At 36.1% G+C, this 19,891-nt stretch overlaps 1 non-coding gene across 1 annotated transcript; it reads right to left on the bottom strand.

The window, feature by feature from the left end:
- Positions 1-18,434: 18,434 nt before the first annotated feature.
- On the bottom strand, positions 18,435-18,541 carry LOC116132651. Its single transcript, XR_004128441.1, has one exon. It is a non-coding gene; the product is annotated as a small nucleolar RNA R71 (small nucleolar RNA).
- Positions 18,542-19,891: the final 1,350 nt, after the last annotated feature.

Below are 19,891 nucleotides of genomic sequence, written 5' to 3'. Positions count from 1 at the left end.
TATTTTGGTTGCCCTATTCCCTTATGGATTAGGCTTGGGCTCCAACCCAAACACCCCATGTTTCCAGACACTCCCAATTAGATATTTATTTTAATTCATCATTATCTTCAATTAAGATCAATTAATATATATATTAACATTTAACAATAATGATAATTTATTTAAATATATGCGAACACATATTCAAACGTAATTTCACTTATTTATTTTTTTCTAATAAATTAAATAAAGGCCACGACCTCAGCAAATTTAATTGCACTGTAAAATTACCAAAATACCATTTCACCCAAAAAGACAAAAACACCCTTCTTTCTTCCTGGCTCTTAAATTATCTTCTATATGTGTGACCCATAGACTCCTCATCATACCGATAGTGTATAGTATCACGATTAACACTAATTAATCGTCTCACTAATACACAGACCAAGATTGGCCCCGAGGAAGGCATCATGGCCACCCGATAGATTCAGATTCAGCAAAGTAGCTACCTATCAACGATATGGTTATCGTACATTTCGATCCTTTCATGATCCATTATCTCGACGAGACGAAGGCATAGAAATAGTGTCAACCTCCGCTTATTCTCGATATTATGTATTCATTTTTTGGACCAATGACCTGTATTATAATCCGGATAGAGCAACAACTCAATCCCACTGTGGCCACAGTTTTAGTGTCATTGCCATATACTGAATTGCGCCGTGAGATAACTTCTCCCTTACCTGGGAGTGATGAATCCTCTATCAATCCACCATAGTCTTGATACACTCCTTGATGCAGCCAATCACCACCATATTGACAGCTCTAAATAGAACTGCGTTAGGCTAGTGTCAAACTGCACCAATCGGTGCACAAGGCACTCCGGTGATCTCAAGTCTAAGATCACATGCACCACCATTCGTTAGAGGATTTGTTCCATAGACACTGGGGTTACCATCCATATGGAATCCTCTGATGGGTCGGTCCAGCAAACTTGCCTATAGCAAGCACCCATGTGTTGCACTAGGTTCTCACCAAACAACCTTGACAAGTGAGATCAGTCACTGCCTTTCGATAGGGTTGTTCAACACTATGATAGCCTTACCGTATTATCTGTGCCCTTACTTTAGAATAATACTAGGGCTACAGTCGTTTCTAGAATGGCCACCATATATGCTCATAGGGTTCTCACTATCAAGATTTGAAACACTTCATACCCTCGTCACGGTTCTACCATTCTAAGGACATATATCAATACATACAATGATGATTTACACGATATAGAATAAAAAGCCTTTTATTGATCAATGAACATTATTACAAAGAGTCAATTCTACAATAATTGATTGGCTCTAGGGCATCTACTCTAACACAAATCTCTTTTGATTTCTTCCTGGTTCTTAAGGCTAAAGAGGATCTAGCAAATCCCTCTTTAGTTCCTTGGGGTTATCTTCATGTGGACTTCATTGGTTCAATCCTACTCTTGGGTCGGTAGCGAAATCCATTCAAAGACAAGTTGGAGGAGCCTCCAATAATGCGTATGATTTCTTAAACTCTAAACTGATTTTTCTACAGATTCTAATATAATTTATAAACTATAAATTTGTGCCCTGATCTTGGTTCTAAGGAACGATCTATGATGTAAATAATTTTTGTTTTTCGCTGCCATGTATGATCGTGTCCTAAATAAAAATTGAGAATCCTAATGCGAGACCTTCTTTGGAACGTCGACTAGACTGTTAAAATGTACCTTCCTTGCCTTGGAGAGGTAGTATGTCTAGTCTTGACCCTTCTTTAACCTATACAAATGGACGAGCTCCTCAAGGGATGGCTCACCTAGCTCGGCAATCTGGTATGCTATGCACAAACCTATGATTATGATGTATGAATTTGTAGACAGCTGGAAAGGAACAATGTCGAATCATCTCAAAATGCTATCGATGAAAGGGTGAGGGGGGATAGACATCCCATATCTCAGAAGGGTCTCAGAGATTGCCACCCAGCTTGTGGGGGGATTCTTCCGGGAGAAGCCTCCCAGAACCCTCAAGTTGAGTTGAGGCATATAAGTCTCATTTATGCACCTAAGATCCTTGGCATCAATCAAGGATTGTAGTTCCTTCCGCAGCCTGTGAACTGGAGATCTCCTTAATTGAGTGACCTCTATAGAAGCATGATCAGATGAGCCTGCCATGTCAGGGTCTGACCTCCTTGGAAACCTCGATGATTATGTCCATAAGGACTGCCGAGCCCGTAGGCGAATTGCACATGCAATCAATTGTGTGGCTGCTTGACGAAGACATGACTATAACTTGACTCTGGGTGCCTGAAACATAAGCGAACATGTATAAGAGCTCAAAAAACTCGGCAACCTATCCATACTTTGCTTTTAGTTCAAGCACCCGAGATAGCTCGCGCCAGACAACAGGCACATATGACCTACAAGGTATTTCGACGGCTGCCATGATAAACCCTCCTTAAACCCAGGTGTGTCGGAGACTCACTTAAAAACCCAAACAAAACCTTAAAAGACTCAATGTGGCCACGACAATGGCCACCCACAACCACGAAAACCAAGAAAACAACTAAAGGAAGGGAAAAGAAACCTTACTGAAACAAAAGAATAGGATGAACTTGCTAGAAAAGCTCTATGAAAATGAAGAAGCAGTGACGGAATAAGCAAGAACGTTTGAGAATTTTTGCAAGGTGTGTAAGCATTCCGATGAGTTCGCCTGCTTTTATAGTGGTTTGCATGGAAGACAAAAGAGCGAGGTTCGATCGTAGCCGTGGATCTACAATGAATCTCGACCTTCTATTTGTCAAGCAATCTCGACCCTTAGACATGGCCATGTGTCGATCATCCATGAGGGGCGATCAACCGTTAGCTACTATAATGATAAACATTTTCGCACATCACCTCAACTTCGCGTGTGGATAGCTATAATCGCCCATGCGCGACGAAAAGTAATGCCAAAGGCTGCTGCATTTAATGCAACATGACCGCATAGAATTTACACGAATACCTTTCCTTATCAAATTCTGAGTTTGTCAAGAATCTCACAGAAGAGAAAAGGTCAAGTGTTGAGTACGTCGAATGGGGATGAGTCTGACTCATAAAGCTCGAACGAATCTACATCCAATGCCCTACCGATGAATGTCGAGCTTGATATCAAATCAAGCAATAGTCTTTGAAGCTCAAAACAAGACAAAACACTAGGAGGCAGATGTTGTATGTGATTTTTTCACCAAGCTCAAAGTATTGCTAGGTTATAGCCCGATCTAGAACCAACTCGACTCCACTGATTATCCAACCCAGCATAAGCTCGTCGAGTTATAGCTCGACCTAGCACAAGCTAGTCAAGACCAATCCTTAAAGTTGTTCAACCAATTTACAAATAACTTCAGATCCTGGATATCTCAAGAAGGATCAAATTGACGACAATCTTTGCGTAATCACAGCGCCCAATTGCGAGAATATCGGAGTTGCATTTCAAACTTTATTGTAATCCTTTTATTTTTGCTCTATCCTTTGTACAAAACCTATATATAAACCCCCTCCAACGAGGAGAAAGGGGTTAGCAAATTATTCTAGGACTATCATTATAAGCTCTCACAGCAAATACAAAAACTGTGGACATAGGCTCTGGAGTTCAACTCGCCGAACTACTTTAAAAATCTCTTTGCCATTTACTTTACTGCATTTATTATTTACTCATTGTTGGTTACCCGTAATCACGCACACATCAATTCTGATCCCGAAAAAGTCGATTGGATCAATTTAGTTGGTGTAATTCTTGCATCAACAATGTGAATGCACAAAAGAAATACATGTAGGGCAGAAGGTAATCCTTGTTACATAAAGGAAACCTTTAGCTTATCTAATAAGAAAAAGTATGAAGATTCATCATTTTATTATAAATTTAAAAATATTCTAATTAAAAAGATTAATGTATTAATCGTATCGAGGTATGATAAAATAACAAAAATCATCTTAAGGATTCGGAAATAACAAAAATACCTTTGCCTTTAAGTTGTAAGTACTAAAATTAACGGTTGGAAGAGCAATTTGATAATATTTACTAACTCATAATAAAGTAAAGTTTGTTATTTTAGAAACCTTAGAGAAATTTTATTACTATATCATACCTTACGTCTATATATTTAACCCATATTATATTAAAATTATAAAATAATTAGAAAAATAAATGCTGCAAACGTCACCGTTTTTTACTTTTCCTAAGTAGAGAAGGAATAAGATTTCCAACCGACTTAACTCTTAAGTGTGTTGTTCATGCGAAATTTGTGTATAAAAAGCTCATCTTTCTCTGCTAATCTTGTATCTTCAATATTCTTAATTAGAAAATCAAAATCAAAATCAAAATCAAAATCAAAATAATGGTTGTGTTTTTGCCATTAACCTTACATTTACACAAGAAAGAAACCTTGATGAGTTTGTCAACAATGGAAATGGAAGCAGCACGACAACTCGTAAAGCTCTGCAAGTACGTGCAAGGATGATGTGTTGAGGAAGAAGAAGACGATGACGAAGAAACAACAGCAGGAGGAAGATAAAGATGAAATTAAACAAGAATGTGCTACGATGACGATGAAGATGGAATGAAGACAAAGAAAAGGAGGTTTCAATCAGTTGATTCCCTTCATAAATTGTCGAAACCAGTTGTGGTGGTAGCAAAAAGAAGATGTGGATGAATTGATTGAATGATTAATGTAACTTGTAGGAAAAGGAAGAATATTGAATTGTGAATTTTGCTCTTTTCTCAATTTTGACTTTGTGTATGACGCAGCGAGTAGTGTGATAAAACAAGGTTAGCACTCGACTATGCCTTTAGAACTGATAACACAAATCTCAATCCAGAAACTTAAAGCTTAAAATCGAAAATCAAATCTAAAAATTTATTGAATATTCTGTATCCTCAAAAGAAACAAATAATATGTTTATATAGGGTGGTTATAGCCAACCCTAACAGGACTGTAATTAAACAAGGAAATAAAATCCTACTTAAACACGAAGACTAACTAAAACAAGAAACTAATTATAAAAAAAGAAAGTAAAACTTAACTAAATTGAAACTTCCTAAATCAACTAAACTCTTAATTAAAATAGAAAACTAATTAAATTCCTAATATAAAACCCTAAAAAATTAAGAAAATCAAATAAAGAAAAGGAAACAAAATTAAATTCTAATTAAATCCTAATTTAACATTATTTTCCCCACATCAGTATATCACTGTGCTGTTGTTGGCGAAGAAAACTGTTTCCAAGTTATCAAATGTAATGCATAGTAGCTCGCCTTCTGCCATTTCAAACTTAATTACATTATAAAATTTAATGGCAAAAGATAAGTTTTTTATTATGAGTATGGAATTCTATAATTGCAATTACTCTAGATTATGTTTTTATTATCAAATACTGTCATTAAGGGTTGCTATAATCAAGAGAACAAAAAATTATTTATTTCGATTCAATTATATTAAAACACACACACACACACACACACACACACACATGTTCCAATTTATGAATATACTAAACTCAAACTATGTAACACAGATGTATAAAATGAAAACTAGAGAAAGACATTAGTATCTATTTATTTTTAATTAACATTTAATTGCAACTTGTTCATAAATATTTAAAATTTAAATATTTTATTAACTTTAAAATGAATAAAAGATAGTTTGTGTCAATGTTCTAAAACCTGATCCAGGGTGTCACCCAACCAAGGGATTGGGTCCCAGGTTGAAAAGTCTGATCGGCGGTCTCATCGTTAATCCATCAAGTTTGAAATCTAGCAAACAAATCCTTGATAAATACACATAAGTCCCTATAGGTTTTAAATCCAGCAAACACACCCTTGTCTGACCACACAATTAAGATTTCGCTTTTCCAAGCCAAATAGGTAACCTAATCAATTAACTTCATGACGAATAATAATGCTTTATGTGGATTTTAAAAAAAAAATTATAGAAAAATTTCACGTTCTAATTTTTCCTTTTAATCACATGTAAGTTACTATTTAGTTTCTGAGTTTTGAGAAGGACCAGTACAAAGTAAAGGGGGCTAGGGCACCCTGAAATTTTAAAATTTTAAAACAGTGTTTCATATTCTTATCTCTTTCAATTGTGCCCCCTTTAAAAAAATAATTATCTTACTATTTTTTGTGCTTCACCTTCACATCCAGAGTTATAAAGTGATTAATTGAAATCTTTCACAGAAAATTCATATTAATAAAATGTTTCTCTCAAATTTGCAAACAAGGATTAAGAGAAACTACATGTGTGTGTTTTTGTTTATAGAATTAATCGGTCTCTCACTCGTTCTTTTTAAAATAACGGCACTAATTAATTTATATAAGAGATAAATAAACTACTAAATTGCTAGTAATTGTGACAATGTGTCTGTTTGGTTTAATATTTTTCCTTATTCTATTAATACTATTTCCAAAATACACGTTTGTTTCCCTATTCTGAAAATACTATTATATTTGATGCAACTATTTTTAAACCCCATAAGTTTATTAATTTAACTAAACAGCCCCCAAAAAAAAGTTTAGAAATTGATAAAAACACCCCCACCAACCCACATTTGCCAGATTCCGACCACCATCGTCGGAAGGTGGTTAGAATCTTGTATAATGGTGCACTACCGACTGGATTTGGCCAGTAGTGCACCGATCTATCATTTATCGGCCATATTCATTGTTGATATGGCCGAGAAAGGTCAGATCTACGGCCAAAGATCCTGCTATTGATGGCCAAATCTTTGGCCGTAGCTGGTTTTCAACGACGGCCATATCTTTGGCTATCGTTAACGACCAAACACAGCCAGATTTGGCCTTTTTCGGCCAGATCCATGGTAGATCTAGCTGGAAAAGGCCATATTGGCGAACGACTGGCCAGATCCAGCCAGTCGTGCACCGATATGGAGACTCTGACCACCCTCTAGCGATGGTGGCCAGCTGCCAGTATTTAATGGGTGGGTGAGGGTGTTTTTGTAATTTTTAATGTTTTTATTACAGGGGTGTTTAGTAAATTACCAAACCTAGTGGGTGTTTTGTTAATTTTTAAATTCTACCTCGTTATTCCCATCCAACTCTAAAAATATAGAAAATACTATCCCAAATTCTAAAACAAACGCACCCGTAATTACCAAGAGTACATTCGTTTATGTTTACATTTCTCATTTTCCGTTTCTTTATCTTGGGGAAAGTAATTACCAAGATTTCTCTCACATTAATTAAAATAAGAATCAAATACGCATATTTTTAACAAGCTCATTTGGACAAACAAACAAAATTAGTCACTATATATGGAGAGTAATTTTTTTTATAGTAACATAAGATAATAGGGGTAATCTTCGTTTATTTTGCAAGATTCCCGTGTTTGGTTTACAAGTAATAAAATATTACAGTAATCTTTTATTGCAAATAGTGTTTACTGTTGGTAATATAGGGGGTAATCTTATTACCTTGTTAAGGGGTGTTATTAAAACATTACTAGGGTAAACTGATTTTTCTACATATTTTGCCCTTAATTAAAAACCATTTCGGACACAATTGTCCTCAAATGTCTACCAAATAACAATTACCCAGCCCCTCTACATTTGAGAAATTAGCTAAAACACCCTGGCCACAAAAAAGTTTAAAAGTTAACAAAATACCCCTTGCCACCCAAGACCACCATCGACCGTCGGCGTCAATCGCTATAATGGTGCACAACTGGCGAGATCTGGCCAGTTGTGTGCCGATCGATGGCCGAAAACGGCTAGATTTGACATTTTCACAGCCGTTTCATGACCAAAGATGTGGTCATGAAACAGCCACAGATCTGGCCATGAAATGGCATAACCACATCTTTGGATGTGAAATGGCCATAGATCTACCATTTTTTGACCATGAATTTGTGATCCATGACCATTTATGGCTTTGTCGGCACACGACCGGCCATATATAGCCAATCATGCACCATTCTGTCAACTACCGGCAGTGGTGGCTAGCTACCGACAGTGGCTTCGGGTGGGTGGGGGTGATTTTTCTACAAATTAAAGTTTTATATGGCTGAGATGTTTTAGCAAAATTTCAAATGTAGGGGGTTAAAAGGAATGATTCAAAAAATAATAATAAAAAATATTATTATATTAATATTTAAAAATGAGAGCAATTTCGTAATCTATATAACAGACCAACCTATTTATCCTCCCAACCAAACATATTATTCACCAATTTATTCGAACCAACCAAACACATATTCTAAACATTCCCATTAATCTTCCAAGTGATCTTTCTTTCCGTTAATATAATATATCCCTATGGGTGTGTTTGGTTAAGGGAATGTTGTATTATGGGGGAATGTTGTATTACTGGAAAGATAGATTACTAGGGAATCTTTAGATAAATGTGTTTGGTTGGTTGGAATAAATTGGTGGGTATGTTATAATAATATGTTTGGTTGGGAGGATAAATGAGTACGTATGTTATGTAGATTACTAAATTGCCCTCCTTTTTAAATAATAATATAATATTATTTTATTCTATTATTTTTTAAAATATTTATTTTAACACCCTATATTTGAAATTGTCCTAAAACACCCTAGCCATATAAAACTTTAATTTGTAGCAAAATCACCCCCACCCACCCCAAGCCACCGTCAGTAGCCACCGTAATGGCTCATGACCGGTCGGATCTGGCTGGTCATGCACCGGTACGGCCTAATTTGGCCATGGATCTTATCTAGCTGTGAATATGGCCGTTTCACAACCAAAGATGTGGTCGTGAAATGACCACAGATCTGGCCGTGAAACGGCCACAAATCTAGCCGTGAAAAGGTTGGATCTTTGGCCATGAAACGGCAACCATTTCACGACCAAAGATCTGGCCTTTTGATGACTAGATCTATGGCATTTCATGGCCACATCTTTGACCGTGAAACGACTAATGTCTTTATTGACACACGACTGGCAAGATCCCTCCAGTCTTGCCCTGATATGATAACTTTCACTGGCGACCAACGGTGGTGGCTAGTGGCTGGCGGTGGTCTTGGGTGGTTGGGGGTATTTTGTTAACTTTTAAACTTTTTTACGGCTAGGGTGTTTTAGCTATATTTTCAAATGTAGAGGGTTTGGGTAATTTTTATTTGGTAGACATATGAGGGCAAATGTGTTCGAAATGATAAAAGATTAAGGGCAAAATAGGGTCAAAATTAAATTACCTCGGCAATCTTATATTAATACCCCTTGGGAAGGTAATCTGATTACCCCTAATATTACCAACAATAAGCACTATTTGCAATAAAAGATTACGTAATATTTTATTACTTGACAACCAAACAAGGGAATCTTGAAAATTAAACAAAGATTACTGGATTAATCTTATATCACCCCGAACCAAACGCAGCCTATAATAAAACATTATATGATCCAAACGCCCCCATTGTTGTATAATAATTAATTTAGATAAAAGAATAAATCAACAAATAAAAGAGAGAAAGAATAAAGCAAGAGAATTGAAAGCTATGGGACTTAATTGATATTTACTTTAAACCTTTCAAATTTTTTACACATCGTTTAGAATGAACGGGAAGGGGGTATTTATAGAAAACACCCCTCCTCCTTTTGACCACCCCACTGCCTCAAAGTTTAAGGCGGTGGAGGTCCATCACATTATTACATTACAACACTGTCCCTTGGGCCTCCACTTTTTATAGATAATTGTATTTAACTTTTACTCCAAAAAAACCCAGTGGGAAAAAACCTAATAAAGAAATACAGCTCTACAATAAAACTGTAACGTGAAGTTGGATGTGTTTCATACTACCTCATTAAAAACCATATTAGGAAAACCCAGTGGGATAAAACCTGATCAAGGAAAAAAGAGTACAGTGCACATATGTCCAATATAATAAATAATACAATAATTTTTTTTAAAAACTGCCGCTAATCACTGCTTCTCTTGATCAATGCTCCCCCTTATAATGGCAAGATTATTTTAGTAACTTATTGAGCCGCTGCATACGAATGCCATCTACTAACTTTTCAAATATTGATGTCGGTAAGGCTTTAGTGAATAAATCTGCAAGATTGTAAATATAGAGTATTTGCTTGACATCAATCTGTCGATTTTGCTAGAATTCATGAGTGTAAAAGAACTTCGGTAAAGTATGCTTGGTTCTATCTCCTTTTATATATCCTCACCTGACTTGAGTAATACATGCTGCATTGTCTTCATTTATAATTGTGGGAGCATTTGAGGTACGTGGCAATTTGCATGTACTTTCAATATGATGGATGACAGATCTTAACCATACACATTCTTGACTGGCTTTATGATGCGCAAGAATCTCAGAATGATTGGAGGAAGTGGCAACCAATGTTTGTTTTGTGGAATGATAGATCACCAAGCTGAGAGCAGCAAACCACAACAGAGAGAGAAGAGTAATGGATTTCTAGGCAATTTACCAGGAAACAAACAAAAAAGGTGTTTCTATTCTAGTACAATAGAGTTAACAGAGGTTTTGATTATCCAATACATAAGCCAAAAACACTAAGTATACCCAAATTTAGATTATATAACTATGATAATAAGAAGAAGAAATGTAGCCACTGTTGCTAACAACTCAGCTATTCTAGAAGTGGGAAACGGGATTTGAAAAACAAACCCTAAACCAAAAGCTAAAGTAGTAGCAGAATCAGAAGCGTCAAAAGTGCAATATCATCGTTGTTTAAGAGGAATTTAATAATATAAATGGGGGATTCTTGATTGTTTGTTGGACAAAAGATGGGTTGTGTGCATCAGTACAAGCGCCCAACAACATAGAAACAAAAGCACGTAATCCAAATAGGAAAATAATCAAAACACAACACAGAGGTAAAAACTCTGGCCAAGAAATTGTCAAGTGTTAGAGAACTCATAGAGATTTTGGAGATCGAATGCAGAAGATGAAGAACCTAACAACAACGCAGCCACTGCTCTTCGAAGAGGAGAAATCGAAATGGGATTAGGTTTTAGGGTTGGCCCTTTATATTTTGTAGTTTTGTGCAAGTGGAGGGGTATTATGGTCTAAAATTATAAATATATCAGGGTATAGAAGTAAAATCAGATTGTTGGGTATATTTTTTATTTGCTTGACATCGGTGGGTATTTTGGTATGAAATTTTTACTAACTACGGGTAAAAGGGGAACAAAATGATGATTACCCCAGTAATGGAAAAGTAACACCCTCCTAGACGATAATCGAATTACCCACGTTTTTACCTACAGTAATCATTATTGGCATGGAAAGTTTACCGTAATCTTTCATTACTTGACATCCAAATGTAATAATTACCAGATTAAAAGATAGATTAACAGTGTTGTCTTTTATGCTCCCAAACCAAACATATACTTAGGGTAATTACGGAATTTTATTAGAGGTTAAAAAATTCATTTCATGGTTAATAGATTTTTATTGACAGAATATGACAGAATAGGGGTTAGGTTTATTTCTGAAAAATATGGGGGCTTAAAAGATTAATGAAACGCATGGGGTTTTCATAAAAATCCTTATACTAATGTATTGGCTTACGTGGCAACGCCTTACACATTAACAAATAAGTGGAACAATATTTTAACACTCTCCTAACCTAATGGGTGCATTTGGTTCGGGGTCATATAAGATTATTCTGATAATCTTCGTTTAATTTTCAAGATTCCCTTGTTTGGTTTGCAAGTAATAAAATATTACAATAATTTTTTGTTGCAAATAGTATTTACTTGGTAATATAAGGGGTAGTCCTATTACCTTGCTAGGGATGTTTTTAAAAGATTACCAAGGTAATATGATTTTTATACCTATTTTGCTCTTAATGAAATATCATTTTAGACACAATTACCCTCAAATGCTACCAAATAACATTACCCATACCCCCTTACATTTGAGAATTTAGCTAAAACACCCCAACCACAAAAAAGTTTAAGAGTTAACAAAATACCAATAGCCATCCAAGACCACCACCAGTCACCTGTGGCAGTTGTAATATCAGCATACGATCGATGGGATCTCAACGGGAATGGCCAGATCATTATGGATCTGACTAGAATAGATTTGGAGATTCCGGCCAGATTTGTGGTTGTTTCTGGCCATGGATCTGACCAGCACACAACCGATCAGATCTGGTCAGTCGTGCACCATTCTGACGACTACTCGTGGCACCAACGATGGTGGTTGGCTGTCGATAGTGGTTTGGGGTGGCTGGGGGTGATTTTGTTACAAATTAAAGTTTTATATGGTTGGGGTGTTTTAGCAAAATTTCAAATATAGAGGTATAAAAAAATGATTCAAATAATAATGATAAAAATATTATATTAATATTTTAAAAGGAGGGCAATTTTGTAATCTATATAACATACCCACCCATTTATCTCCCAACCAAACATATCAATATAACATATCCACCAATTTATTTCAACCTAATCAAACACATTTCCTTAAACATTCTCAATAATCTTCAAGGTAATGTATTTTTTCAATAGTATAACATTCCTAGTAATACAACATTCCCTGAACCAAACGCACCCGATGAGGAGTATGAGTAAAGGTCAAAGTTTTTGGATGACAATGAAGAAGAAAAAGGATAAATTTGTCAATGCCCATGAACAAATACATGTATAATGTAGAGCAGGAGGTAATCCTTGTTACATCAGGGAAACCGTTAACTTATCTAATAAGAAAAACTAATTTACTATAAAATAATCCTTACAAAAAATAAATGCAGAGAACGGCGCCGTTTTTGTAGTTTTCCTAAGTAAAGAAGGATTTTGAACACGCAAACAAGAATAGGCTACAATGGCGATGGATGAAGATGAATGTTTGAAGACAAAGAAGAGGAGGTTTGGATCAATTGATTCTATTTATAGATTGACGAAATCAGTGGTGGTAGCAAAAAGAGGATGTAGTTTAACTGAATGAATGATTAATGTAATGTGTAGGAAAATGAATGGTATCGAATTGTGCATGATTGCATTCGACTCTTTTTCTACGGTTTTTTTATTATTTTTTGGTGTTTAAACATCACCATGCCATTGTTAGCAAAGCAAACTGTTTCCAGAAGTTATCAAATATAATGCATAGTTTCTCCTTCTCGCCTTCTGGAATTTCGAACTTAATTAGATTACCTAAATTTAATAGCAAAAGATACCAATTATGAGTATGCAATTGTTATGGTCAAAAAATGTCCTCGGCCCAAATAGGCCTAAAGTCGAAGACACCTCCAACAAAGATGAAAGCTCAGGCCCAATTTCGAGGGGGCTGAAATCAAAGATCTATAGATGAGGCCCATGCGGTATGCTTTCCTAGCCCTTCACCATCTCGATCCAGGCCTCCTGATCCTAGAACACCTTCTGGGCTTACAGTCAACTCGAAACCCACAGTCGCCTATGAACTAAACTTCTACTTGAACTTTGCTAAGGAAGTCAATTATTATCCCAACTCCTCCAAGGTCCGTAACTGAGGCACGTTCGAACTCCCTTTCCTGCTGAGATAAGGGAGCCATGGGTGTTAGAGTAGGTGCCCTAAAGCCAATCAATTATTGTAGAATTGACTCTTTGTAATAATGTTCATTGATCAACAAAAAGGCATTTTATTCTATATCACGTAAATCATCATTGTATGTATTGATATATGTCCTTAGAATGGTAGAATCGTGACAAGGTATCAAGTGTTTCAAATCTTGATAGTGAGAACCCTATGAGCACATATGGTGGCCATTCTAGAATCGTCCGTAGCCTTAGTATTATTTTGAAGTAAGGGCACAGATAATACGGTAAGACTATCATAGTGTTGAACGACCCTGTCGAAAGACAGTGACTGATCTCACTTATCAAGGTTGTTTGGTGACAACCTGGTGCAACACATGGGTGCTTGCTATAGGCAAGTTCACTGGACTAACCCACTAGAGGATTCCATATGGATGGTAACCCTAGTGTCTATGGAACAAATCCTCTAACAAATGTTGATGCATGTGATCCTTAGACTTGAGATCACCAGAGCACCTTGTGCACCGATTGGTGTAGTTTGACATTAGCCTAACACAGTTCTATTCAGAGCTGTCAATACAATAGTGATTGGCTGCATCAAAGAGTGTATCAAGACTATGGTGGATCGACACAGGATTCATCACTCCTGGGTACGGGAGAAGTTATCTCACTACGCAATTCAGTAAATAGCCATGACACTAAAACTGTGGCCACAGTGGGATTGAGTTGTTGCTCGATCCAGTTTATAATTCAGGTCATTGGTCCAATAACTAAATACATAATATCAAGAGTAACCGAGGTTGACACTATTTCTATGCCTGGGTCTCGTCGATATAACGAACGATGAAAGGATTGGATTGTACGGTTACCATATCATTAACAGGTAGTTGCTTCACTGAATTCAAATCTATCGAGTGGCCATGATGCCTTGCTAGGGGCCAATCTTGGTCTGTGTGTAGTGAGACAATTAATTTGTGTTAATTGCGATACTACACACTGCCAGTATGATGAGGAGCCTACGGGTCACACACATAGAAGATAATTTAAGAACCAATTTATAAGAAGAGCGTTTTCGTCTTTTTAGGCGAATGGATATTTTGGTAATTTCACAGTGCAATTAAATTTTCCGAGGTCGTAGCCTTTATTTAATTTGTTAATAAAATTAAATAAGTGAAATTATATTTAAATATGTGTTCGCATATATTTAAATGAATTATTGTTATTGTTAAATGTTAATATATGAAATATATATATATATATATATATATTTAATTTAATTAAAATAACAATAATAATGATTAAAATATCTAAATGGGGCTGTTTGGACATAAGAGTTGTTTGGGTTGGTTCCCAAGCCCATTCCATGATGGAATAGGGCAAAGTGTGCACTATATAAGTGCAACACTTTGTGAAATTAATTAATTCATTCATTCAATCATTTCCAAAGAAAATTCTAGCCCCCTTTCTCTCATCCACGCCATTTCACACTTGATTGAATCAAAGTTTCATTTTTTATTTTGTTCTTGGTTCTTAGGACTGAAGAGGATCTAGCAAATCGCTCTTTAGTTCGTTGGAATTATCTTCGTGTGGACTACCGTAGGTTCGATCCTACCCTTGGATCGGTAGTGAAACCTACTTAGAGTTAAAGTTGGAGGAGCCTGCAAACGTGGGTATGGTTTCTTAACTTTAAACTGATTTTTCTGTAGATTCTAATATGTTGTATAAACTGTAAATTTGTACCTTGATCTTGGTTCTAAGGAACGATCCATGTAGTTTATGTTTTTGTTTCTGCTACCATAACTTGATCGTTTCCTAACAGTGGTATCAGAGCCATGGGTACCAAATTTTACAGTTTATTGTATGATTTATAACATGTATTTGATTGATAACTTGTTATTTTTGTTAAATCTGCAAAAATCTACAAAAATTTGCTTTTGAATGAGTGATTCAATTGATAAATTGGTTTAATAATGTGTTAATGGATGTTATATTGGTTGGTCGGTATCCTAGTCAAATGCATGAGCGTTCGATTTGATTTGGATATGTGTTATTACATGAAAAACTACAAAAACATGAACTGTACATTTTTGGGATTTCCAGACTTTGTCGCGGTGAAATAACAACTTTGCCACAGCGACGTTCTTGCTGGAATTTTTAGCAAAGTCTGCTTCGCCGCGGCGACAAAGTTGTTGTCCCAATTCTGTGTTTTTCGTAAAGGACCAAACTGCAGTTCTTAATAACCTATAAAACCAATAATCATTCTGCACATATAAGAGGGTAATTAATAATTAACCCACCCAATTCAAAAAAATTGATTGTTTTTGAAATGTATGTCATGTACTTGTTTGTATATTGCATGGTGCCCAGTACATAAGCGTTATGACCAATGGTGAATGTTCTAAATTGTTTTTGCGTATGTATGGTTGTAAGTTTTAAAATAGGGCCTGCGTGTTCTGCCTTTCTCCTCTTCTCGATGTATATTCTTTTCTCATCTCAATCCCCTCGAATATAAATCGAGGTTTCTCAATTTATTGATGTAAAGAATTTTGTATAATTTTTCTCACTGTAAATTTAGAATTTTGTAATGTACTTGAAGACGGATCAAGGAAGAGACAATCATACTTGAAGACTCAAGATTTTATTATAGGACCCCTAAGTGACCTACCGATTCCTCTAGGCTCGAGGAAATCGGTTTTAGTTAGGCCATGCACGTTTTAATATTTTGTTTAGAATGCATGCTAAGGTTGAATGTTCAATAACATGCCAAACAATGTCATTCTAACAAAGATGATAATCTGGTGAGACATTAAATAATAAACCCTCAATTATAGTATATTAAGTCACGTATGCCTTCCATCACTGATAATCCGAGGATTATACTGTTTTATTTAGGCTTTTAGGCCGGATTTTAGATACTTCTTAGTTCATTTATGCCTAAATTGCTACTTAATTCTTTACATTTTATGTTTCAGGCCAAAATGGACATTTTGAACAAATAATGAACGAATTGGACTTTCTGGACTTAGAAGTAAGCGGATCTCAGAAGTTGGGAGAGTTCTGAAGCAGAGTGAAGCACAGTGAAGCACTATGAAGCTTGTTCCCATGGGAGAGCATCGAAGATCAAAGATTCAAGCAAAGAAGCAAGTGGAGGGCAATTCTGTAATTTTAGAATTCTTCATGAAGATTCCGTGTAGCAAAGTTTGTTCTTCGCCGCTGCAAAAAGAGTTACGCATGAGTCAATTTTTACTTCATCGCCGCGGCGAAGTCTGCGAAAGTTTCTTTAAAATGCACAGTTTCATTTTTAGGCAAAGTCTTAGGTTTTTGGACGAAGTATAAAAGCAAAACTTTGCCATTTTGAGAGGAGGTCATTTTTAGTCTAGAGGAGCTTATTTTCATTTGGCTTAGTTTAGATTTGACGAATTTTGGGTTGAAAAGTGAGAAGATTTGGGATTGAATCTACTGGATTCTTGAACTAGGGGAGATCTCTTGTCTTTTCACTCATTTCAATATGTTGAACCTTGTGGTTATTGTTTTTCTTGCTGTGTATTTTGATTTAGCTATGAACTAACCCATTTTGGGTTAGGCTTTTGATGTAATTCAGATTTCCATGGATTGAGCAATTGATTTTTGTTATTTTCATATGCTATTGCATGGATTGTGTGGTTATTATGATTTTATTGCTTTTATTTGATGAACGTGATGAGATTGAGAAATGAGTCATGTTAAGCTTCTTGGGTAATCACCATTGTAGTATTGAATGTTAGAGATAGATTTGAGAATCAATGAAATCAATCTAGGATTCCATGTTCTTAATGAGCTTAGAACTATTAATCTTCAAATTGTTGGGTGCGGAAGTTTAATAGGGAAAAGTAGGAAAACATAGCCTAAGAAGGTATGTTTTACAATTAGAGAATTTGACATACAATCAATGCATGTGAATATGGAAATAGCATAATTCATAGGTTTAGTCCGTAGAGTCCGAATGAAGTCAAAGCCCTACCGGTTTGTTTAAATTGATATTACCTTGTTTTTAATCTTGCTTTCATAATTTAGCTTTGAATATTTAGCAATTTTTGTTTTAGTTTTAAGTTTAATTTCCTCCCATTAATCCAAACAAATTCGATTGCTCCAACTTGAAAACAGTAGAGAACTTAGTGCTTAGCAACCAATCCTCGTGGGAACGATACTCACTCATCACTTTATTACTTTGTGCGACTAGTGCACTTGCTATTTTTGCATGTTGTAGTAACAACACATCAAGTTTTTTGAGCCATTGCCGGGCATTGAGTTTTGTGTTAACATTAAAGTTTTCTTGTATTAGCTAGATTGGAGTTTTATTTTCGCTTAATTGTTGTTTGTTTAATTTTTGTTATTCTTTTAGGTTGGTTTGTGATCTTACTTTTTATATTTTTTCTGTGTAGTTTATGCAAAGAGCAAGACGTCAGCAAGTGGTTCCTGTTGATCTAGAGATTGAAAGAACCACTCAAAGACTTAACAAAGAAAGAAGAGAAAGAGAGGCTACAGTGGAACCAGAAGTCCTAGTTGTAGAGATGGCAGAAAATAGAACACTAAGGGAGTTTTCAGTTCCCTCAGTTGATGGCAGTGGGTCAAGTATTACTAGACCAACTGTACAAGCCAATAACTTTGAGATAAACCTGGCAATCATCCAGATGATCCAGCAGTCAGTGCAATTCAGGGGAGATTTGAAAGAACATCCAAATCTACACATTGCCAATTTTTTGGAGATTTGTGATACTTTCAAGTCAAACGAAGTGTCAGATGACACCATCAGATTGAGACTATTCCCGTTTTCATTAAAGGATAAAGCTAAGGGATGGTTAATGGCATTACCAAGAGGAACGATTACAACATGGAATGATTTAGCATAGAAGTTCCTGATCAAATTCTTTCCTCTAGCAAAGTCGGCAAAGCTGAGAAATGATATCACATCGTTTCTGCAGGAAGAGTCGAAATCATTGTATGAGGCTTGGGAGAGATACAAAGAATTTCTGAGAAGGTGTCCACATCATGGGTTGCCAGTTTGGATGCAAGTCCAAACATTTTATAACGGATTGATGGTGAATGTGCAAACTATGGTGGATGCAGCCTCGGGATGAGCACTACAAAATAAGACTTCGGAAGAAGCTCATGAGTTGCTTGAAGTTATGGCAAGCAACAATTATCAAAGACCTAATGAGAGGGTACAACCGAAGAAATCTATGGGACTTCATGAAGTTGATGCATATACAGCCATTTCAGCCCAACTGACATCACTTCAGAAACAGTTGGGAAGTATGCAGGTAAATTCCATTCAAGCACATCAACTAACTTCTGAATTTTGTGCAGGTAATCACGTGAGCAACAACTATCAAGTGGGGAACATGTTTGCTTCAGCATTATCATCAGAGCAGGTTAACTACTTGGCAGGGAATCAAAGGCAACCGAATAATCCGTACTCCAACACATATAATCCTGGTTGGAAGAATCATCCGAACCTGTCTTAGGGCAATCAAAATCAACAGAATTAGCAGAACAATCAATGGAACCAAAGAGCATTGCCAAATAACCAAACAGGGGTGAACAATCAATCAGGAGAGCAAAGAGTGACAAAATTGGAGGACATGTTTGGAAAGTTTATGCAAGAGACCACAGGTTTTATGAATGAGACGAGAACGAATTTTAGAAATCAAGGGTGTCCATTCTGGAGGTACAAGTGGGTCAATTAGTTGATAAGTTAAATGAGAGACCACAGGGCTCACTACCGAGTAACACAGTGACTAACCCACGTGAGCAAGCAAATGCGATAACTCTGAGAAGTGGGACAGTGTTGGAAGTGGTGGAAAAATCAAAGGAAGGAGAAAGTCCATCAAAGGGAGAGAAAAAGGAAGACTCTGATGAAGAGGTTGATGAAGAGATAGTTGCTGAAGAGAAACCATCTAGTTTTAGGGAAGAAGAACAAAGACGGGAAGTGAGGCAAAGACAAAGGAAGGAGAAATTTCCATTTTCTGAGATACCACCAGAATTGTCACATCACACTCCTATGCCGTTTCCTCAGAGACTGAAGAAAAAGAATCAGGATAAGCAGTTTTCCAAATTCATTGAAATATTTAGAAAATTGCATATTAACATTCCTTTTGCAGATGCATTGCAACAGATGCAGAGCTACGCGAAATTTCTCCAGGAGATTTTATCAAACAAAAGGAAGTTAGAGGATGAGGAAACAGTGCTGCTCATAGAGGAGTGCAGCACCATTCTCCAGAAGAAGCTACCCCCGAAACTCAAAGATCCAAGGAGTTTTACTATTCCTTGCATTATAGGAGACATCACCTTTGATCGAATTTTATGTGATTTAGGTGCTATCATCAATTTAATGCCTTTTTCTGTT

This window comes from Pistacia vera, unplaced genomic scaffold (genome assembly GCF_008641045.1).
Source record: "Pistacia vera cultivar Batoury unplaced genomic scaffold, PisVer_v2 Contig258, whole genome shotgun sequence".
Taxonomy (NCBI): domain Eukaryota; kingdom Viridiplantae; phylum Streptophyta; class Magnoliopsida; order Sapindales; family Anacardiaceae; genus Pistacia; species Pistacia vera.
This window is presented reverse-complemented; position numbering and strand designations above follow the sequence as displayed.